The 24,337-nt window shown below is 41.4% G+C and overlaps 1 long non-coding RNA gene across 1 annotated transcript; it reads left to right on the top strand.

Moving 5' to 3' along the window:
- Positions 1–1,147: 1,147 nt before the first annotated feature.
- Positions 1,148–21,421, top strand: LOC143268141 (uncharacterized). Its single transcript, XR_013043789.1, has 4 exons — positions 1,148–1,233; positions 10,297–10,385; positions 20,180–20,729; positions 20,826–21,421. It is a non-coding gene; the product is annotated as an uncharacterized LOC143268141 (long non-coding RNA).
- The last annotated feature ends 2,916 nt before the right edge of the window (positions 21,422–24,337 follow it).

Below are 24,337 nucleotides of genomic sequence, written 5' to 3'. Positions count from 1 at the left end.
TTTAAAATGCAAAGTCTCTCAATTGTGGGATCCAGTAAAATAGAAAATAAAGCAAATACTTTCTTACTTCAAGAGGGAATCCAGGCACAGTCACAATTAAATCAAAGCAAAACCAAACTCAAACCATCCAATGTCTGTAATATGATCTTCTGAACTCCTCCAAAAGGCTTGGGTCACTTCCCCAGTTCTGCCCTTTGAAGCACACACAGCTTGTCTTCTAGGCTCCAGCTGACTCTACTCCACTGCTGCTGCTGTTCTTGGAGGTCTTCCCATGGTACTGACATCTCCCAAACCGCTGGGGTCCCTTGCTGCAACTGCGCTACACTTTCACCAGTAGCCTCTCATAGGGTCTCTTCCTGGTGTCAAGCCCCAACTTCTTTGCATGACTCTGCAGGGGTCCAGGGCCTGCAACTGCCACTGAGACTCTACCTTCACCAATGGTCTCTCCTGGCCTCTCACAGTGCCAAGCTTCAGCTGCTCTCCATGACCCCTTCATGCCCTCAAAACCAGTACCACCTGGGAGATTCTTATACATTACCAAGCCCAGCTGCCAACACATGGTACAACTGTGGCCACCTCTGGAACACAGCTTCTCTGTGCTCTCAGGAAACACTTTCCAGAAGATTTCAAAATAGCAAATGGCTCTAATAGAGTCGTTAAGCTTCTCTCTGAAACTTCACAAGCCAGGCCTCCATCCTTTGCACCGCTCTCAACATTCTTATCTCCAAGTTCCCACAGAACATCCCATTGACCTTTCAACACTCAGTGGCTTTTCTAGCCCAAACTTTCAAAGTCCTTCTGCAATCCTTCCAGAAACATGGTCAGGTCTGTCACAGCAGTACCCCACAATCCTGGTATCAACTTCTGTCTTAGGGTTTCTGTTGCAGTGAAGAGACACCATGACCATGATAACTCTTATAAAGGAAAATACTTCATTGGCTGGCTTATAGTTTCAGAAGTTTAGCCCATTATCGTCATGATGCCACATGGTGGTGTTCAGGCAGACACGGTGTTGGAGTAAGAGCTGAGATCCTGTATCTTGACCTGCAGGCAATGGGAAGTGGTCTGAAATACTGAGTGTGGCTTGAGCATGTATGAGATCACAAAGCCTGCCTTTACAGGAACACATTTCCTCGAATAAGACCACGCCCACTTCAACAAGGCCACACCTCCCGGTAGTGCCACTCCCTATGAGCCTATGGGGGCCAATTATATACAAACTACCACATTTGGGTAAATATCTAGTTTGTTTTAATCATACAGCTCTTGCACTTGTTTGGTTAGGGTGACGTCAAGATATTTTGTATCATCTGAGGCTATTGTGAAAGGTGGTGTTTCCCTGATTTCTTTCTTAGTCTGTCATTTGAATATAGGAAGGCTACTGTTTTTTTTTTTTGGTTTTTTTTTGGTTTTTTTTTCGAGACAGGGTTTCTCTGTGTAGCTTTGTGCCTTTCCTGGAACTCACTTGGTAGCCCAGGCTGGCCTCGAACTCACAGAGATCCTCCTGGCTCTGCCTCCCGAGTGCTGGGATTAAAGGCGTGCGCCACCACCGCCCAGCAGGCTACTGTTTTTATGAGTTAATTTTATAGCCAGATTCTTTGCTGTAAATATTTATCAACTGTATATTGAGTATTTTTAATTTTGTTTTCAGGATAGAGCTTCTCTGTGTAGTTTTGATGCCTGTCCTGGATCTTATTCTGTAGACCAGGCTGGCCCTCGAACTCACAGAGATCTGCCTGGCTCTGCCTCCCAAGTGCTGGGATTAAAGGCGTGCACCACCACTACCTGGCCTCAACTGTACATTGAGTGTTTTTGATTTTTATATGCCAAGTGGAATTTCATTTCTAGTCTAGTCTGTCTGGTGTTCTGTACATTTCTTGTACCTTGATAGGCATATCCTTCTTATGTTGGGGAAATTTTTTTCACGAATTTGTTGAAGATATTTTCTGTTCCTTTGACCTGGGTTTGTTTCTTCTTCCTCTATTTCTATTATTCTTAAGTTTTGTCATTTCATATTGTCCCAGATTTCCTGGATATTTTGTGCCTATTTTTTTTTTTTTTAAGATTTAACAGTTTCTTTGACTGAGGTATCCATTTCTTCTAACGTGTCTTAAATACCTGAGATTCTCTCTTTCATCTCTTGTATTCTGTTAAAGTTTGCCTCTGAGATTCCTGTTCGAGTTCCTAAATTTGTCATTCCCAGATTTCCCTCAGTTTGGGTTTTTGTTTTTGATTCTATTTCCATTTTCTGAACTTGAACTGTTTTATTCATTTCCTTTCACTGTCTGTGTTTTCATAGATTTCTTTAAGGGGTTTACTCATGTCCTCTTTGGGGACCTCTATCATATTCATAAAGGCTATGGTTCTTGTGTTTCATCTATGCTGTAGTTCTCAGGATCTATTGGTAGAGTTGCTGGGCTCTAGTGGAGACATATTGTCCTGGCTGTTATTGGTTGTGTTATTATGGTGTCATCTAGGCATCTGAGTTTGGGAAGATTGTAACTCTAGGTGCTGATAGTTGGTCTTTGTTAGGTGGGTGTCCTGTTTCTTGGTTTCTGTTGCCCTCTCTGGTTCTTAGAAAGGTTTATTGGTTGTGTTTTGCTTGGTAGGGAATTCTTCTGGAATCCTGGTAGGTGTGGCCACTGGCAGTTTCTGGTAACATTGTTTTTAGTTATGGGGAGCAGACAGGAATAGAGATGGGCTTGGAAAGGGACAGTGATGGGATCTACTGGGGTGGGGAGGAGGGAAAGCATGGTGTTGTGCCAGGATCTGCTCAGTCCTTTGGGAATGGTGCAGACAGTGTAATGAGGCCAAAACAGGTAGTTGGATACAGAGCAAGGAATGAGACAGGGTATTACATTTGGAGGAGAGGAGTGATAGTGAATACCTGAGGTTCACCTTCCTGCTTCACTGGCCTGTTTGCTTCTCTGGCAGGCTTGGCTGGCAGATTCCCAGGGAATGCCTACTAGAGTTGAGAGCTGTGATAACAAGATGCATGGAGAGAAGGCTAGAGGAGAAGATCCGTGTGATCCACTGGAGATGGGGGTAGAGAGGTGTGGAGACCACAGCAGGTGGTGTGCTACAGAGTTGAGGAGGAGACTGGGAGATTAGATTTGGAAAAGTGGAGGGAAAGGTTAGGATCTGCGGTTAGCCTACCTATTTCACTGGTTGGAGTGGCCAATGGGTTCACAGGGCATGCATGCTTATGTCGGGAGTTGGGATCATGGGATGGGTGGAGGAAGTGAAGTTTGGAGGAGATAGGTCTCAGTGGTCAGAGATGGGGCAGAGTGGAAGGCAAGGATGCAGCAGACATTCTGTTACTGGATGGTGACAAGACTAGGGGATTGGATTTGGAGAAGAGGGAGAGGTGAAGATGTGCAGTTTATCCTATCTGCTTCCCTGGCTGGGGTCCACAAGTATCCTCCTACAGCAATCCTTACTCGCCAGGGTCCACATGTATCTTCCTACAGCAATCCCTACTCGCCAGGGTCCACAAGTATCCTCCTACAGCCATCCCTACTCGCTATTTCTCAGTAACATTGAAGAATACCATCAACAATTTGAAGGAAGATCTATTTCATTTGGTATCACAATTATTAAGATCATCTAGCAGAGGTCCTGGGAAAGCACTTGTCAAAATTAAGAAGAGAACCAGTATAGAAATCCTAGTGGACTATTATGTGTGTGTGCATTATCATTGTCTGATGTTACAGTGTGATTATCATGGAAGAGGGAAAAATCTCTATATTCTCACATAAATGTATGATTAGCCACCTATTAGGAAAACTAATTTAAAATATCCAGATATCTTGAGAAGATGTCTATTTCTCAGATTTTCTGGGAGTATATGATATCAGAAACAGTTAATAAAATTTTGACTGATGCAGGATATATAAACTAATTCCAAACAAAGGCAGAAACAAGAAATATTGGAACGTGATTAGATAACAATTAATTGATTTGGTTGTTATTTTCAGTTGATTATGCGTGGAACCTAGCTTCTTCTGAACATTTCTTAAAAAGTTATCCAGAGGAAAAAATAGAACAAAATCAATATTCAATTCAGTTGTCACAAATACTTTATTGCCTTTGGTTACTAATACCATCTATTTGGAAGAGGTGAGCAGACATCGCTGAAAGCTCCCATTTGCCAGTGACAGAATCTAGCCATAAAGCTGACTTTTCTATTTGTGGTTAGAGTCTAAAATGCTGAAATAGACGATCATAAAATGTGCTTTGTTCCTAGAAAATCATGCGGCTATGTGACTTTTTACACATTACATTTTTTCCCCCTTCTTTCTTCAGGGACTTTTCTCAAACTTAATTCTCATCTTATACTGAACAGGTCCTAGTAAATTATAACACAATGTAATCTGTTAGCAAGTTTATAAACCTCAGATTCATATATAACATCTTATTTCCCCCTACTTTCAGTATTATACCTGCTATTAAATCTTCCTGCATCTACCTCCACAGTATGCCTCAAGTCACACCCTTTAAATTCATCAGAACTGCCACCTTTTTATTATAATTCTTCCATGTCTTAGCTATATAACTGAAAATAACCCCTAAATTCATCTTTCTGTATTCTCTCGACCCTTTGTAATCTATTTTCCATACAGAATATTTAGAAAAATATATTTAAATATACATTTCAATCCCATATTATTTCTTTTAAAAATATTTAGTTGCTAGGGAGATGACGGAGTGGTTAAGAGCACATACTGTTGCAGAGGACTGGAATGTCATTCCTGCACCCATGTTAGGTGGTGGCTCTCAATTGTGTAGAGCACCAGCTCCAGAGGATTCTACATCTTTGGCCTCCATGGGCACCTGTGCATGTGTGTGTGCGCGTGTGCACACACACACACACACACACACACACACACACACACACACACACACTGGACTTAATATTCATTGTTTAATTTGTGTGTGTGTGTGTGTGTGTGTGTGTGTGTGTGTGTGTGTGTGTGTGTACAGTGTGCCACAGATTGCTAGTGGATGTTAGAGGAAAACCTGAGGGATTTGATGCTCTCCATCCAACATGTGGCACCTCAGGATGGAACTCAGGCTGTCAGGCTTGTCATCATGTGCCCTTATCTGCGGAGCCATCCCACTAGCTCCCATATTATTTTTTTTTAACTTAAAATTTTTAAATGGGTTCACAGAATGCTTAGAATGAAATCTGAATTCCAATTTTTGACTTAGGGCCCTAGCTGAAATACCTTTTCTGGTAAGATCAGGTGTAGTGGAAGATCATTTTCCTCTGCTTTATTAACATTCAGATAACTGGAGAAAGAGTCAAAGGTACCTATACACTTACCTCTCCCTAGGATTGATTGCTGTCCTTGTTGGTTTCACATGGCAACTTTCCCCAACCTAGAATCCTATGAGAAGAGAATCTCAACTTAAGAGTTATATAGTTCAAGTTTGGCCTGTTGGTATGTCTGTGGGGTTCTGTCTTGAATTTTAATTGGTGTAGGAAGATCCAGCCCACTGAGGGCCGAACTATTCCCTGTACAGGAATCCTGGACTACATAAGATAGGAGAAAGATAACTAGGAAAACGGAGGCATCATGGGTGTGTTGATTTACTTCTGCCTTTGACTTTCTTCAAAGATGGATGGAAATCTGAAATTGTAAGCTATACAAATGCTTTCTTCCTTATGTCGCATTTTGGTCAGGATATTTTATCACTGCAATAGAAAAGAAAGTGGAGCAGTGCTACATCTTCTTCTAAGGTAACAGTTCCAAGCTCCATGTTTATCTGGCTGCTCTTTCCCTACTCCTATAGGGAAAGAAGAGATAATGTTTCCCAAGTGTTAGTGGTATTATAGTTATTATATATTCCTTCATCCTTTGTATCATACCCCAAGCCTTCTTACATAGCCTTCCACCAAATTTTCATGAGTTCACCATATTCTATGTAAAATCATTTTCCTGCTAGGAACCTGGCTGATAAAGTACCTGGTAGGAGGGGTAGATCAGAAAATAAGTTCATTAATTGGATACTTCAACACGTTTGAGGAAAATGCAGATAAAGTTTATATGGGGAAATAGGACATTAGTGACATGTAACTTAGAGAGTTATAATTATTACTCACATTTTTCTTGTATGGCCTAGGCTTATGTGTGGTTCATCAGAAGACAAGAAATGTAGAAGTAGTGTGCTATGCCTTTGAACCTGTGTTAACAGTAACAATTCTAATGATTGCACATCAGCTGGCCCTTTCTGATAACTCTGGATATCTTAAAAGGGACAAATACAAGGTTATGGAAATCCAACATTCATAAAATGAGGTGCTGTGGATATTGCTCTATATATAAATAAAACACTGGTTGGCAAGTGGCCAGGCAGGAAGTAGGTGGGACAAGGAGAGAGGAGAATTCTGGGAAGCGGAAGGCTGAGGGGAGAGACACTGCAGCCACCGCCAGGAGAAGAGCATGTAAAGACGCTGAGAAGCCACCAGCCACGTGGCAAGGTATAGATTTATAAAAATGGGTTAATTTAAGATAAAAGAACAGTTAGCAAGAAGCCTGCCACGGCCATACAGTTTATAAGTGATATAAGCGTCTGAGTGATTATTTTATAAGTGGATTGTGGGACTGCGGGGCTTGGGGAACCTGGAGAGAAGCCCTCCAGCTACAAATGGCGCCCAACGGCTCGAGTTTCCACCTTAAACCTGAGAATATTTAATAACCAATTCTAAACAGAGCCAAAAACAGGTTCCTGCTTCTTGTCTCATACGGGCAGCTAGACAGCGCAAGACGCAGGTTTGAACACTGGCGGGTTCCTGGCGGGTGTGTTTGACCGGCACTATGGCGGGAATGAGGCATCTGCCAGGGGCACATTATGCTATGCGGTAGATTTAGTCTTTACTAGTATTTAAAAAAAAAAAAAAAAAAGGTTTCTGGGCTACACGCTGCTTTGATAAAAGCTTAGACCCACTATTTCTGAGACTTGATGACTCCCAGAGCTGGCGGAAAACGTACCACTGCCATGTTGGGAAGCTGAACTGGGCGGAGCAAGCAGCCACAGCGCTGTTTCAGGCTCAGAAGGATGCAGTTTAAAGCAATAGGCTCGAGGTAATATAAAACATAAGCCACGTAAAGATGGCTACCACACAGAGAATCTGGATTATGTTCTCTTTGATATTTGTAACTGAAAAAAAACATTTGATTACAAAAGCTGTTGAGTTATGCCAAAATGTATATTTTAAAGGTACCTTCACTTCAAAATTTGGATTTAAGGATATGTTGCTTTGGAAAAGAGATTCTGCTTTTGTTTCCACAGAAAGCCAGAGGCTGTGGATTTGTTCCAGATTAAGATACATCAGGTTTCACCAGCCAAGACCCCCTGAAAGGCCTCCGGTGACACCATGGCCCAGATGATCCAACATCCAGAGCGGTTTCAAGGCAACTGGTTCACACAATACAGCCTCACGGACTACCCCATAGGCCTAAAAATTTTCTTTGCATCCCCATAAGATACAGCGCCCCCCTCCAGCAGGAAGTAGTAAGAGATGCTACGCCCAAATTCCCAAATATACCAAGCTGGCTTTAGAGGTGGAATTGGCTCACTCCCCCTCTAAACCCAGACATATTGCTTAAAAAAAAAAAATTGGTTAAGAGATTCTTGTGTCCCAAATCAGAAGAGCCCTCTGGTGTGGGACAGAGAAAAACCAATATTTTTATTTAAAACAGGTTGATTATAAATGTGATCTCTTTCTAAAAAAGAAAAGGGGATATGATATAGATATATAGGAGAATGTGGAGATGATGAGATAAAAGGGTAGATTAATGAACCTGCTTTTAAAGAAAACTTGTTTGAAATGTCTTACATTGGTACAGATTTTAGTTCATGTTTAAAATGTTTTACATTGGTATAAATTTTAGTTTATTGATACAAACTTTAAGTTAATTTTGTTATACTATATATATGTTTCTATTCTTGTTTGAGGTATTATGTTTATGTAACTCATTTAAAATTGTAATGGATAATTAAAAATAGATTAATAATTAGTCATCTATGATAATCATATTTGTAGCCATGTTAGTTAAGTCTTCTAGGTATACATAGATATATTTCAGATAGATAGGTAATCTTCAAACACTTCATAGACCTGGAGAATATGGCATTTAAATAACTTAGAATTCTGTTGACGTGAGACACAATTGCTCCTGGCTGCACCAATTGATCCCGAGAGAATGTTGGGCTTCTAAGACATTTCCATTTGGAAGTTTGTCTTTTGGCACAAAATGGCCTACTGGGCAAAGAACTGCCCTTGCCTTGATGGCTGACAGTACAAATGCAATGCTCTCCTTTCTGGACAAGCGGGACACAAGGAAAGCGACCACTGTACTCTGCCAAGACAGGGTAAGATGGTCTTTCAGAAATCCTGCTTCTGAAAATGGTCTGTCAGATACTCTAGGCCTATAGAATGCACCAACAATGCTGAGAAACATTAGGTGACTGTCCAGGCTGCCAGCTGTCTTGGTCTACTCTTGCAAGATTCCCGAAAGTTGCTTGCATCCATCTACCATTTCTCAGGGACCATTATGTTCCTTCTCAGGTCTTTGATGTGGTTGAAAACTAGATAGTTGTAATTTCCTCAGTTATGATAAAAGATAAGTTAGATATAAAACCTTAAACTCACAAATATAAGATAGATAGGACATCTTCTTTAATATTGTAACTATAATTCTTGCTCGGTAATTGTCTTGTTATATGTAATTTTACCATGTTAAAGTTAAAACCTTCCTTTTTAAAAAAAGAAGAAAAGGGGAAGTGCTGTGGATATTGCTCTATATATAAATAAAACACTGGTTGGCAAGTGGCCAGGCAGGAAGTAGGTGGGACAAGGAGAGAGGAGAATTCTGGGAAGCGGAAGGCTGAGGGGAGAGACACTGCAGCCACCGCCAGGAGAAGAGCATGTAAAGACGCTGAGAAGCCACCAGCCACGTGGCAAGGTATAGATTTATAAAAATGGGTTAATTTAAGATAAAAGAACAGTTAGCAAGAAGCCTGCCACGGCCATACAGTTTATAAGTGATATAAGCGTCTGAGTGATTATTTTATAAGTGGATTGTGGGACTGCGGGGCTTGGGGAACCTGGAGAGAAGCCCTCCAGCTACAATGAGGAACATTTTTTAATGGAGCTTATCCTTTCTTGAAGTGACAGAAAACCAAGTGGCTGAATCCAAGCCCAGGACCTAAGCACTGCAGCATAGCAGTACCAAGTCACAGCTTAATCCCATGGGGATACAGAATCTTATCTTCTAGCCCTACCTGAGGTTGTCCTCTAATCCTATCTACTCTCCTCAAATGAAACATCTGACCACTACCAGAGTGGGTTGTCTCACAAAGAAGTGCCAAAGTTGTTTGCATTTATGACTGTCCATGAGAGCCATGCTCACAATAAAAGTGAGCTAATAATGTGTAGCAAATATGAATACATATGCTTCCTTCTCTGGATGGATTTTAATGATGATCCAACGGTCACAGGATTACCTCAGTTTGTATTAGCAAGAATCAGGAGCATGTGCAGGAGTGGTCTCTGTGGTTGTTAGATCAGGAGGGATGAAAAGAATTGATTAGACATGAATGATATTTATCCATGGAGATTATAGAATTTAATATCTTGTATCAAGCTTTTAAGAATAATTTAATCAATTTGACTGATTAATTCTAAGCTTGTCATAAAAACGATGGAAATGGTAAAATGTTTTTGGTCTGCAGAGGAAGTAACTGATAGGCCGAGAGAGAGCAAAAACAATATTCAAGCCACTTACTACTACAAAATTCCCAGATACTCCTCTAACTGTATCTGTCTGTATGGCCAGAGAAACTCAATAAGGCTCTAAATTGCCTTTGTGAAGGATTGTTATTTCGTAAAGCTGTGGCTTCTAGACTCTGTGGGCTGGAATTCATGGTTGTGTTGTTATTTCACTCACTGTTGTTAATGAGATACTTACTCCAGGTTCTCAGAACTTCAGGAGTAGCCAGGCACTTCTCTTAACAAGAGATTGGAAAACTAGAGAACAAATCCCATTTTCAATATTCTGACTTCCTTAGATTAGCTACTTTCATCCAATATAAAAAGAATCCAATTCTTGGAAATAAAAACCATTATTTTTTAACTGTTGATTTGAAGAATTTGATTGTTCTTTCAGTCATAGTAATTAAAAATTGTTTGTTTGCTATTTTCTTTGAACTGTCTTCAACGCAAGCCTATTTATATGTATATGACTAGGAACATATCATCATGGTTTTAATATGAAATGTCCCCCACAGGTTTATGCATTTGAATTCTTGGTCCCCAGATAGTGTTAATGTTTGAGGAGATTGTGAAACCTTATGGAAATAGCACCTGGCTGGCTGAGGTAGGTCATTCATTGCACGTGAACCTTTGAAGTTATAGAGCAGTCTTGGTTTTGGCTTTGTTCTCTCTGCTTCCTGATGTGTCATGGAGTTAACACATCATCTTGTAAGCCCCTCTCACCACAGATGGAGCCACTGTGGCCACCAGGTCTTCCTCGCCATGATGCATTGTACCATCTAAGTTGCAAACCCAGATAAATCTCTCCTCCCTCAAAGTGTTTCTGTTAGGTATTCTTTCACAGTAGTGCTCAAAGTGAGCAATACACACACACACACACACACACACACACACACACACACACACACACACATTCATACACAATGCATACACGCACACATATAGGTATATCTATTTTGTACAGAAATTAAACTGAAGTTGAGAGAGGGCTGTGGACGCAGGAAAGATTACGTTTGTTGTTGATAGTCTCTGAAGAGGGCCATGGATGGTTGGCAAATAGTTGGCTAGTTACTGTAAAGTGGTCCTTTCTATTTCTGAAAAAAAGTGATGGGTTATTACTATGTCCTTCAGGAACTCATAAATTATATTTACTGCTTTAGTAAATTCTTTAAGTACTTTGTGATATGTCTTATTGGGAATCTGATAATTGGATGGATTTCATATTTTAATGGTATCATTGATGTGAAACTCTTTTGTTACCACACAATCACATGACTATAATGACCAAATAAAGGATTAGAAATTAAACAAAACTTGCTTTTCATGTGTTATATTGGCTATTTTTTCTAGTAAATAAAAGTAGATTTTTAGATTTTTTGGGGGGTTTTGGGATGAGAGAATATATACACTAAGAAAAATGGTATATACTGATATTATGAATAGAGATGAATAAAACAGAACAAATGTATTAATGCTAATCTTATCAGGATACTAGATTGTAGTTTATAGGAAAATATTCATCAGTTTTTAGAGTTAAATATGACAGTGAAAACAACGGAAAGAGAGAAGTATGGCATTTGATGAAAATTATATCCTGGGCTCTTATGTGGTAATGACTTCATGTAGACTACTCAGATCATTACCATGTATCCACACAGTTGGTATATACTTTCACAGATGAGGATACTAGGTTTGAGAAGGCTAATTTATGTTCCCATGGTAACAATAGCTAAGACATAATTGAACGTCCTATAACATCCTCTCAGTCCACAGTACATGCTAAACTGACTCCCATTTATGGTGCTTTGAGAGAACTGTAATTTCATGTAAATAGAAGAACCAGGGTGAGCAGTCAGGTTCATATGCCAAAAGAAGTATAAAACTAAAGAAGGAAAGAAACTTAGAAGGTAGAACCTAAGTGTCTCATTTAATTATTAAGGATAATGAGGCCCACAGAATAGAAGACAGGATGCATATTATGTGGCTTTATCTCCTTATTAGCATGGCTCTTTATCCCTTAGTTTTCTTATTTGTAAAATGGAGACATTTCCACAAAGATTCATAGAAAACTCAATGCACATTCACTGTTCCAAACAAAACAGCTAGTTTCTTGACTAACAAGAAATAATGAGTAAGTAGTATTGACTACACTGTTTCTGTGTGTCAAGGTTGCTGCCTCTGAAACCTTCTCTCATAGTCTCCAGATGGTTTCTCCACATTGCCCAAACATGGCTTCAGTTATGGGAAAGAATTGGACTTCTCTGTTCCCTTTAGCAGGAAGAACACAAGCTTTCCCAGAAAACTGTGGCATGCTTTTTATCAGTCTCATTTGCTAGAACTAGAGGGACCATGTTGTCCAAATAGATATTTAGTGTAGAGTTATAAATAGGTTTATTTATTTGTTTTTGAGACACTGTGTTGCCATGTAGGCCAAGCTGGCCTCTGCTGCCCCAACCTCTTGGGCACTAGGACCACAGACATGCCAGCTGCAAATGGATCTTTGCTTAGTCAACAGTAGTACTGATTTATATTAAATATGCAACAGTAGTACTGAGTTATATAAAATATGAGCCACACTGAAACAGGAGTTGGGATACAGATGAATAAAAACAGTGAAGCAAAGACCATGTACAGTGTGATGATTACATTACATTCTATATGTTGGGTACAGCATTATGATCATTATTTCATTTATTTTTCAAGGTACCGTTTGATAAAGTGATTGTCTGAGATCCAGAAAAGTGAAGTTTTGCAAATATTTTGTATATAATTTGAGCTAAGATTTCATTGCTTTGAATGTTGATGGTTTGTAATTGGGACATAAAAAAGTGCAGAATGCTGTATACTAGTAGCTGTCAGTGCATGAATGTTACTAAGTTTCAAACACTACAAAAATATAACGGTTTTAAAATGTTCATCATCTTATCACAACAACTCTGGCTCATTCTTGTCTCTGTTCTGGAAGTGAGCAAATGGAGTCTGACAAGTTCACTACCTCGCCAAATTTGCTTAGCTAAAAAAGTGAAGGCTGAGTTTGGGATCTACATTTGGTCTAACTTCAAACCATCTGTTGCATCCTGTAAAACAGGTTCCAGTTTGTAACTATATGTTAGGACAGTTTTGTACAACATCCTACCTAATGCGATGATTCTAGAAGTATGTGGAATATATCAACCTTGCAAGGACATTTGGCTGCTTCCCTGTATCCCTGCTTGGAAAGTCAGGACAGAGTCCCAGGCAATGGAAAGTAAATGTCTGTAAGTTCAGGGCTGTCTGACCTGGGTCCTCCACATTGTTGGTGATCAGGAATGCTTCTCAAGTCACAGACAGGTAAATAGACCCGGGCTTCTTAAGCTTTATCCATGATAAAAAAGAATTATACAACTCTACATATGTAGGCATTTAAGGTAAGTATAAAAACCAAACATTTACTTATAAACAATCACAAGGAATTTTATTTTAGAACCTAGGATCCTAACTCTGCTCACTGGACTCAAGCAAAGCACCCACCTCATGCCATGCAGCCAGGGGTAAGCAAAATTCAGCCAAATGCACCAGTCAGAGTAATTGGTGCTATAATGATCTCTTTGTGATGAGGAAGCATGGCCCAAACCTATAGTCGAAAGTTTTCTCCAGTCCCACTTGGCTCTGTGGTCCTGTGGCCACTTATAAAATAATCACTCAGAGGCTTAATATTATTTACAAACTGTATGGCCTATGGCAGGCTTCTTGCTAGCTAGCTCTTATATCTTTTTTTTTTTTTTTTTTTTTTTTTTTGGTTTTTCGAGACAGGGTTTCTCTGTGTAGATTTGCGCCTTTCCTGGAACTCACTTGGTAGCCCAGGCTGGCCTCGAACTCACAAAGATCCGCCTGCCTCTGCCTCCCGAGTGCTGGGATTAAAGGCGTGCGCCACCACCGCCCGGCTAGCTCTTATATCTTAAATTAACCCATTTCTATGAATCTATGTTTTTGCCACGTGTTCTGTGGCTTTACCAGTCTGCTGGCATATTGCTCCATGGGTAGCAAGCTGGTATCTCTCCAGACTCTGCCTTTCTCTTTCCTGTCTCTCTCCTTGGATTTCCTGCCTGGCTATAACCTGACTCGCCACAGGCCAGAGTAGCGTCTTTATTTACCAATCATAGCAACATATATTGACAGCATACAGTAAGACCATCCACAGCACAGCCTGGTGTCATGGCAATCTGAGTGAGACAAGGGGACCCACACATAGCCCTGGGGCTGTCCACCCTGGGATCCAAGGAGAAAACATGGGCAACACATGGCACCTTGAAGCACCATGCAGATGGGCACTATTAGAGGGAGTAGAGGTATGGTATGGTATGGTATGGTATGGTATGGTATGGTATGGTGTGGTGTGGTGTGGTATGATGTTTTATGGGAGAGAGAGAGAGAGAGAGAGAGAGAGAGAGAGGGAATGAGGATTGTTCAAGTCTGTGGACAGAGGCATATGTAAAGAGAGGAGAAAGGAAGGGAGTAGGCTGAGATGGTGAGGGAGCTGCTGACCCCTTTAGCAGTGGCAACACATGGGAAAGCAACCCCTGTACTTTAAATAGCAAGGCAGAGATGGCCCTGTTGATGAGAGCACAGGTAAGCCAACCCTGAAAACATGCACATGGAAGACCTTGCCCCACTCCTCATCTGGCACATGGCAGCGCAGGCTGGAGAGAGATGCCCATCCTGCATTAACGCCTAAGGCAGGTGGGAGAGTCGACCTTGAGGTAACAAGAGTAGGAAGCTGTCCCTGCCCCCCCCCCCAAACTGCAATATTCCAGTGAGCATGTCCCGCACCTCTCCAGGGCAACACAATAGAGCCAATCCTGTTAATGGAGGTGTGTGGGTGAACCAGCCCCTAAGTTGTGAGCATGGGAGAGCCGCCCCCCATTTCTCATCTGTCCTGTGGCAGCATGGGCAGGGAAAGATGACCTCCTCCTACCCACCAACACCTGAGGCAAGTGAGAGAGTTGGTCCTGAGGTCACAAAAGCTGGAGAGCAGGCCCTACACCTTATCTGGGCAACACAAATAGAGCCGACCCTGTTGGTGGAGGTGTGGGTAAGCAATCCCTGAAGTCATGAGCAAGGAAAAGCTGTCCTCATTACTCATCTGTCTTGCGGCATCATGGGTGGGGGAGAGCAGACCTCCACTACCCCTCCCACCAGCCCATCAATGCCTGAGGCAGGTGGGAGAGATGGCCCTGTGGTCATAAGAGTGGGAGAGCTGTCCCTGACCCCCACCAGTTGCAACACTTGGGAGAACAGGCGCTGCACCTCACCAGGGCAGCATAGTAGAGCCAACCCTGTTAGTGCAGGTGTGGGTGAGCCAGCACCACAGTTGTGAGTATCCGAGACTGTGGGAGTCTGGCTCTCACCTTTCGAAGGGTTCTTAGGTGGAGGAGAGAGGAATTAAGAAATGAGAGAGAGACCTAACTGATGAGAAGAAAGACAGAAACATAGGATAGCTTTGGGAGGGCCTAGATCAATACCCAACTCATCCTTGATTGAACAGGACTTTTTATAATATGCCAAAGGGAGGAGCAAAAGTCCTCTCCCTTGCAAGATCAAAGCACACTGTACAGCCAACTGTAGACCCTTCCAAACATCAGGTAACCACACCCATGATAAAATCATCCCATTATGCAGCCTTGCTGGGTAAAGCAAGCTCAGATTCTCTGACCCTGAGTAATTTCTCACTAGGAAACCTCTGTGGGCTCCCACAGGAAAGCTGTCTCCATTACTCATCTGCCTTGTGGCAGCATGGGTGGGGGAGAGTTGTCCTTCCCTTCCCGCCCCTGCCCATCAATGCCTGGGGCAGGTGGGAGAGCTGGTCCTATGGTCATAAGAGCAGGAAAACCAACCCTATTAGCGCAGATGTGGGTGAGTCAGGCTGGAAGTTGCAAACATTGGAGAGCTGTCCCCATTTCTTATCTGATGGAGTAACCCTACAGCTGCTCAGACCCAGACTCAGGGTTATGACTTGGCCCACCCCAACGTCTACCCCATTTATGACCTGCTGGAGGATGTGAAGGAAGCTGACCTGCAGACCCAAAGTTGCAGGATCTCCACAACACAGGGCAACAACAGGATACCCAGAAAGAGTCCTAGTGAGAACCCAGCATCAATAGTGTAGTAGAAACCAGAGGCCTCAAACCAGACCAATGGCTCTTTGCAACCAGGACTTACAAGTAAAGATTAAAGACAAAGGGGGTCTATGGTGTGAGTTACTGTTTCACACTGCAGCTTCCATAGTGAGATTTTTAATTTTTCCCCCTTTTTAATTTTTAATCTCTTAAATTTTATTGTGTTTGGGGGATTGCAGGGGAAGAAGGGCAGAATTGAAGGGACAGAGACATAAATGGGATCAATATATGTCATGCAAAAGACTCATAGAATAATTAAAAAAAAGATCCAAAAAATTTTATTTTAAAATGAGTCTTTCCAATATAGATTATTGTAGTATTTATTAATCACAGAAGCAAATTGACATACTAACAGCAAGCATGTGTTCTTCTTTTAAGCATGAATAATTAGATCTTGAGGAGGCCTGAGAAGGTGGTTCAGTCATGATAATCATTTGCTGCTCTTGCAGAACACTGGATTTCCGTTCCTAGCACTTTAATTCACGATGTCCTCTTTCAGGCTTTGAATGGCCATGTAAGAATGTGGTGTACATACATACATGCAGGCACACATAACATACCCCTCAAATAAATGAACTCAATGTTTAAGGGGTTAAATATACAGCCGGGAAGGTAGCTCAGCTGGTAAAGCGCTTGCCATGTGAGCCCGAAGACCTGAGTTTGATCCCCAGCACCTGCGTAGTTACGTAGCTGTGATAGAATTCCCTGACAAAAAGCAACTTTGCAAAGAAAAGGTTTATCGTGCCTCCTGGTTTCAGAGGGGCTATAGTGCCTGATGGCCAGGAAGACATGGTGTCACCAGTGTGAGGTCAATCGGGCAGAGAGATATTTCCACGAGAGCAGAAAACCTAGTACCTGCTATAGAAACGCTGCAATTCACAATGTACCAGAGTCTCATGTCTGGGCTGAGGTATCTTGAGCAACATTGTTAGCATCATGGCAGGTCCATCAGTGGATCCTTTTTGTGTGTTCAGAACCCAGGCTGCAGTGAAGTTGTTCAGTGGGACACGGGTGAGTACTTCTTTATGAGTTTGATTTTCAATTACTTTTTCATCGTTGCATGTTCAAAAACCATTTACTTCAGTCAGGTTTTTTTTTTTTTTTAATGACCCTCACCTATTGGGAGATGGTTGAGAGGCTGGGGAATGGAGAATGTTGCCTAGAAGCCATTTATTCTACTCTTCTTATGACGCTACCGCATCACACATCTTTTACAGAAAAGCTTTTGCAAGACAGCTGAAACAGCAGAATACAACATACCCTACCCAAGCCAGTGAAACCCACCACACTACCACCCTGTTCCTCTGTAGACCAACAGTGTTAACACTAGTGTATTAGAATATTCAACAGCTAGCAGCTATACAGAAATAAGAAAATCAAGACTGAAGCCTGGTCTTAGATGACGGTGAGATAACTGTGCTTACAGAAGACCCAATGGTCACTCTGCACAGGGGCTGAAGGAATGGGACCAAGTTTCCTCCTTTATTTGTTAACATTGAAGAATTCTCTGAAAACGCAAGCACTTCAGAGACAGGTATAGGGGTTTCAGGGAGACAGATTGACACAGTTCACTAAGCAGAATGAAACAGTGTACCCAGTGTAGACCAAATGCACCCCAAAAATTCTCACTCTACCTTACAGCAGGAAGTAGAGGTAGGGAAAATTTCCAGTGTGAGGTTTTATTGCCAGCAAAACTGTGATAAATTTATAAAATAAACTCTTAGGGTATCAAGGTAAGATTAAAAAATTTTTTTCTCAAAGCTTTTATCAGTCCATCTGGTTGGTTGGCTGGTTTTGGTTTGTGCTCACAGGTGAGCCTCCTCTCTAATGAGCAGGAAAAGTAACTTCATGCAACATTAATCTCAAAGAGAGGAGTAATTAGGCATTCCTGAATATTTCTGGTTATCTCCAGGTTAATAAATATTCCTTTCTGTGGCTTAAAGCTATGAAAACAAGCCATTGTATTACAATTTGTAACATTTCGATTTTTTTTTTTTTTGCTATAAGACAAACACATACATAATGAACCTTTGCGTTTTCCAGAATAATTCAAGTATTTAAAACTTTGCTGCAGGCTTCTAAAAGCAACATTTTCATTAATGACATGTTTTCTTTATTCTAATGATAATAATTACAAGCAGTAGCAATAACTAACATTTATTGAATGTAATCACTTTGTTCTACCAGCACAATGAACTGACTACAGGTAACTTCATAAAAAATTATTTAACTCCCAGTTCAGACGTTCAGTTTTCAAGATGATAGGCCTCATTTATCTGTCCTTTGCTCAGATACATGGCCCAGTAACCATGACAAGAGGATGTGTCAGAGTAACCAGTCAGATGATACAGTGGAGGAGAAAGAGAGGGACCATTCTGGGAACCAAGCCTTTTACATGGATTGTCATTGAAATTCAATACCCAAAGCATAGCACTGGATTATTTTTAAGTGCTTGACACTAAATACTTTATTAGCCTAATTTTACTTCATTTCAGAAAATTAGAGAATATTTACTCACATTATTATTTCACAGATGAGATAAATATCCCAACGGATAAACTGCTTACTCAAAATCTCACAGTTGGGGTTAAGAGTGAAGCTTAGTTGGTAGAGTGCTTGCCTAGCATGCACAAGTCACTGGGTTTGATCCACAACATCACATAAACTGGCTATGATTTATATGTTTGAAATCTCAGAACTTAGTACATAGCCAATTGGAAGGCAATTTGTACTACATGAGACCATTTCAAAATATAAGGAAATGGATTAAAACAATCTTCACAGCTCATATGCAGAAAAGAGTGTAGAGCCTTAACATGCAACAATGACAGTAATGCTAGAGAAATAGATTGCCCAACAGTTATGGAATCTAAAGCTACTGTTTTAGATTCTCAAAGAACATTTGATTATAGAATTTGTTCATGAGAAATGCTTGTAATTATTGCTCTTACCCCTTGGTTAATAGAGTCTCTGGAACTCTGATAAATGAGGATGATAGCTTGTTGCTACTGAAGGAAAAAAGACACTGTAAGAGACAGGACAAAGTGGAATGTCTTAGATCACAGGGGTGTTCTTTCACAGGGGCTCATGGGACCTAATAATTTCTTCCATGTTCTCTTGTGTTCTGGCCATGAGATCAATGGCTTAGTTGTACTATCTGATCCTTCCATGATGCTCTGGCCTCAGACCACAGGCCTACCACAAATGTACCTTCCTTACTCAATCACAGACGAGAGCCTCGAAACCATGAGCCAAACTGAGCCTTCTTTTCTTTGTGTGTTGAACCACACTAGGCAGCTGGCTAACACTGCATTTCAGGCAGGCAGGACATCTGCAGATTGTGCTAGACACAGACTCCCTCCTCAGGGTGTTTGCGCTTGCTGCTACCTCCATCGCTCAGTGTTGACTATGATGTTTGTGGGACTCCCTGACATACTCCATTCTCTGCTCAACGATTCTGCTCAGGGATTACCACCCTGGAAGGGCATTCCCTGACCACCTGTCAAAAATGCTGCCTTGTCATTCCTGGTTTCCAGTTTCCACTGTTTTTTCCCCATTTCCCCGGGTCCTGCTTTTCCCTTCATTGTTTTTGGATGTGGCACTGACATTATACTACATATTTTCTTTTCTTTTTTTCTGTCTGATGGCAATACGAGAGTGCTTATTCAATATCTGTTTTATATTATCATCATCATTATTGTGTGGTGTGTGTGTGCGTGCGTGCGTGCGTGCGTGCGTGCGTGTGTGTGTGTGTGTGTGTGTGTGTGAGCTCACATGTGCATCCCATGTGTGGAAGCCAGAGGACACTTTTGGGGAATCAGTTCTCCCCTCTTATCATTATGTGGGTTTCAGAGATTGAACTCTGGTGGCCTTGGCTGTAAATCAAGTGACTTCACCTGCTAAGTTATCTCACTGGCCCATATTCCATATTTATAAAATGAACAATTTTTCTAAACAGTCGAATAACATCAACCTTGAATATTCAGGTGGTAGAGAAAGGCAACTTATTTTCAGATGTTTTAGAGAGGCAATTAAAGAATATTTTTACTAACTTCTATTACAATTTTTGTTTAGTTGTGATGTCTCCTTTTTTTGTGTACTTTATAACCTTATATTTGCTTGACAGTTTTCATAGTATAGGGCAGTTGTTTGGCAAAATGTCCAAAAAATTGTTTTTGTTTTTCCTTTGTTCCTCGTTTTGAGTTCAAATTTTTTTTTTTTTTTTTTTTTTTTTTTTTTACAGGAGTGTTATACAGCCTTGGTATTGTGCCTTCCGGTCACAGTCACATCCTGCCTAGAAGAACGTAATCTGAATTCATTCGTTCCACCGTTCCACCGTTGACGGTGCTTTCTTAGATCCCTTGGGTCAGATGCGATTACTGTGCTGAAAACACCACGGCGTTTCTTTGTGATCTGGGATAATGTGCTGTGTGAAACTGGCAGACTGTGGGGACCCGTTTGCGCCTATTTAAAAAGCTGGTATTCTTTGTTAGGAAGAACTCCCCCCGACCTCTACCCTCTGTGTGTTTAATCGCTTCTTTCTCACGGCAGCACTTTATTAGTTCCTTTTCTTAAATGTGAAAATTGTCCCACATTTTGTCAGTGGGATCCTTCTCTTTGGTCCCTCCACATCCGTTGCTGTTCCTACTAATCCCTGAGTGCTTTTCGCTCTCTGACAGAATAAGAACCTCTAAACACACCAGTGATTTTCCTCCTGCATAAGCCATTTCTTCCAGAAACACCATTTTCCACTCAGAGAAAATGACATTTGGACATGAAGATATTGGCACAGGGTGAGCTCCTTAATGCTTACGTGGGCAAGAGCAGCGTTCGCTTCTCTTCTGGCCACCCCGCACCCACTCCTCCTCTCTCGTTCCCATTTGCTTCAGTTTGGATTTTATACGACGACGACGAAAGCATGTCCTCTCATTGGATTTCCATCAGGGAAGTATTGGAGTTCAAAGGCCTGAAATGCTAAGTGCTTCCTCAAGGATGTCAACGGTAGAGAAGCCCTGCCTTTTCATCTGACAGCCCGGGAACTCTCACATCCCACACGCTCTCCAAGCTTTGCTCCGTCACTTCTGTCCGTTGTCTGAGTTTTACAGATGCTCGGAAGTACCTAAAATAAATGGGGGTAGTCAGGGAACCCCAATATCTGGAAGGTGAAGCCAATTCTTACCTGTTTTGTTTTGCCATCTGCTCCATGTTGGATTTGGGGAACACGTTCAGTCCTTCCCAACAGCACGCACTCTGCAACACCCTGGTGACTGGCTTCACTTCCATCTGGTTGAGCTTGATGTTTTTGTGGCAACTGTTCAGACTTATAGACCCAGCAATTAAAAGAACTTAGACAGGTTAATATTTATGTACCCTTTAACCACTTGCTTCTAAAGACCTCTTAGTTCTACAAGACATTGTTTCACTGCGGGGACTATTGTTATTTTAATGGGACATGTTATGTAGGCACATTCTTTTAAAAGATTTCTCTCCCTTTTTCCTTTTGGAGCTGTCAGCCCTTCATTTACAAGTGGAAGATTAGCCGTAGTTTGTTTTAATTGTTCCACCTTTGACAATGGCAAAAAAGACCAAACAAAACAAATCCCAGCTCTATTTTTTCCCTACTAATGTTTCTGTCTGAAGATCAAGGAGTCTGCAGCTTGTTCTAGAGTAATAATTTCTGTTGGCTCAAGTCCATTAACTGCAGGGAAAACACCTGGCGAGGCGGTTGGTAGCAGCCTGCTCTTGTTAACCTTTCAGCCTGCACAATAGGCACCAGCAGGCACCGAGTCAGGGCCTCTAATAAACTGGCATTAAAGCGCTGACAGCTAATAACTTTTTATGGGTTTCCAGACCTAAATGAAAGAAAACGTTCTGATTAATTAGAATCAAAGAATTTTCAAATTCCACAACCCTAGCGTTGAATACATTTTAGACATGGAAAATGGAAGAAAGATCAATGTGGCCTTTCAGAAGATATTTTCCACAAACAAAACAGACTTCCAAATATATAAATGCAACTATTTTAATATACTTTGGTTTTTAGCTGCTACACTCTTTTTTTTAGTAAAAGAGAAAGTACCTAAGAAACTGAAAATCTAGCATACTAGCTATAGATAGATAGCTTTAACTAAATTCTTTCAGTGTGTACAAGAATTTCTACTAGTGAATTATGGAAAACCTTTAATCCCCAATAATTGTGGGAGAAAGGAAGACTTTGGCAGGAGAAACATTTTGAGAAGTATATGTACATTCACTTATTCTCTGCTTTGCTCACCCAGGAGAAACCCAGTTTGCAAGTGGACTGTCATGTGTAAGGGGAGTCTGCTCCCCAATGGTTATGTGGAACCTGAGGTGGGGTTAGGATTTCCAGCAGAGAGCAGGGGTGGCAGAAATACAACCTTGGACTTTCAATGACCTAGACAGATCTCCTTTCTTTGTGGAGTCAGAAAGTCAATGTTTTGTCGTTAGAGGACGACACCAGCAAAGAAAAGCCAGAGATAGAGGGGAAATCGACTTCCACCACTGTCAAAGTTCAGGAAACTGAAGTCAAGAACAGCCAGCATCATAACCCTCCATGTTAGTTTGTGTACAACATTCAGATGACCATGGGGAGAGTAGCGTTACCAACTTATCAAGCCCGAGTCTCCTCCTTTTCTAGGTTCCTGTGGACAAACACAGAGCACAGTGCAGAGAGTCAATAGCAATGGCATAAAAACCATTGTGTAGATCCATACACCGAGTCTTACACTTTTCTATTGTAGAGTTTCTGGAATATACAGTTTTCCTGAAGGGTACTTTCCCATCCAGGTGACTTAATGGACCCATGTAGATGGATTCTTAAGAAGGGACAACAGTATATCTTGCAGAGATAAAGGTATGTCTGGTTCTTTATGACAAAGCCTCTGCTAAATGGCATTATCATGAGCTTTAGGTGATTCAGAATATCATATCTCCACCCAGGGCCAGAGATAGATCACAGATTCCATTCCTTTGACCAAATTACTGTATCAGAATAGATTACAAAAAACTAAAGAAGAAATAAAAATGCTTCTATGAAAGTAGCCATGCTTTAGCAGGAGGAAATAGCTTTCCCTTTATAGGTCTCAAGAAGATGCTTCTACCTCCACCTTCGTCTCCTTTCACGTGACGTCTCAAGTTGTAGATTAAAGCAACTGTGATGCACGGTCCTTCCTTCATATTAGTGTGTCACCAGGGACCACAAGAAGTGAGTCCAGAAGCTGATCTCAAGGAAGGGGTCAATTGATGCCCTTCACGCATGTTCTACCAATGTCCAAAGTTCAGACTCATCAATTTTTAGAATGAAATCCCACTCCTGGGATGGTGAGTAGAGGCCTCATAAAGGAAGGCAAAAGTTTTACCAGCCTCAAGGCACCATTCAGTCTTAGAGGGCTGCTGAAAGCTGTACCTACAATTGGTTTGAATGTAGGTCTCCTTCCAAACTCATCAGAAATTACTTCAAAATTTTAACAAGACTGCTGAAACTGGAATATCAAAGTTCATGATGTCCATGACCATGACCAATGATGAGCAGTGACAAGAATTGAATCTCTTAAGTTTTATTTTATTCAAGACTAAATTAATGAATGGTTAGATTAGTGAATCCATAAAATTGAACTAATAAATGAAAAACTGGGGTTTGCAAAAAAATGTCAAGTGATGTTATTTCTGCCACATATTCCTAAATGGCTTAGTGAACCGGCCTCAGTTAAGAGCTGGCTCATGTGGAATATGATGTATATAGTGAAAGACCCCAGCATACTAGCTTAGCCTAACGCCATTTCAAGTAAGGTCTAAAAAGCGCAGGGTGTCTACAGCCGGCCTCCTGGCCCCAGAAAAGGGTACTAAAGGTCAGAAAAACAACTTGGAGCCAGGCAGCAGGCGTGTCAAGCTCGGGGAAAAACCACGAGCTGCCCTGAGTTTGAACCCGGCCTCATTTGAATCGTCCAATCAGAACCCTGTAAACCATGAGCTGCCCTGAGTTTGAACCCGCCCTCCTCGTGCTCCTGCTGCCCAACCCTATAAAAACCCTCCGCTCCAGCCCGGGGGCGCGCCAGTCTCTTGAGCTTCTTGAGGGACTGTGTTGCCCCGGGTACCCGTGTTCCTGAATAAAGCCTCTTGCTGTTTGCATCTGACTTGTGGTCTCGTGTGATCTCTGGGCGAGGGTCTCTCCAGAGGGAAGACTGCCTTCGGAGGTCTTTCAATAGTATTCGTTTACTCATATCCCTTGTGTGAAATTTTGTAGCAAGTATCCAACACATCAAGATATTATTACAACCCAAGCCCTATGAGACCTCTTGGCAAGTTATTTTCATTGCATTATAATTAAAACGACTGACAGGGCACAAAAGGGTTGCCAGACATGTTTTGATTCACAATTTCA

This window comes from Peromyscus maniculatus, chromosome 12 (genome assembly GCF_049852395.1).
Source record: "Peromyscus maniculatus bairdii isolate BWxNUB_F1_BW_parent chromosome 12, HU_Pman_BW_mat_3.1, whole genome shotgun sequence".
In the NCBI taxonomy this organism is placed as follows: Eukaryota; Metazoa; Chordata; class Mammalia; order Rodentia; family Cricetidae; genus Peromyscus; species Peromyscus maniculatus.
Note: the sequence above shows the minus strand (reverse complement) of the source record. Positions and strands in the feature narration are given on the sequence as shown.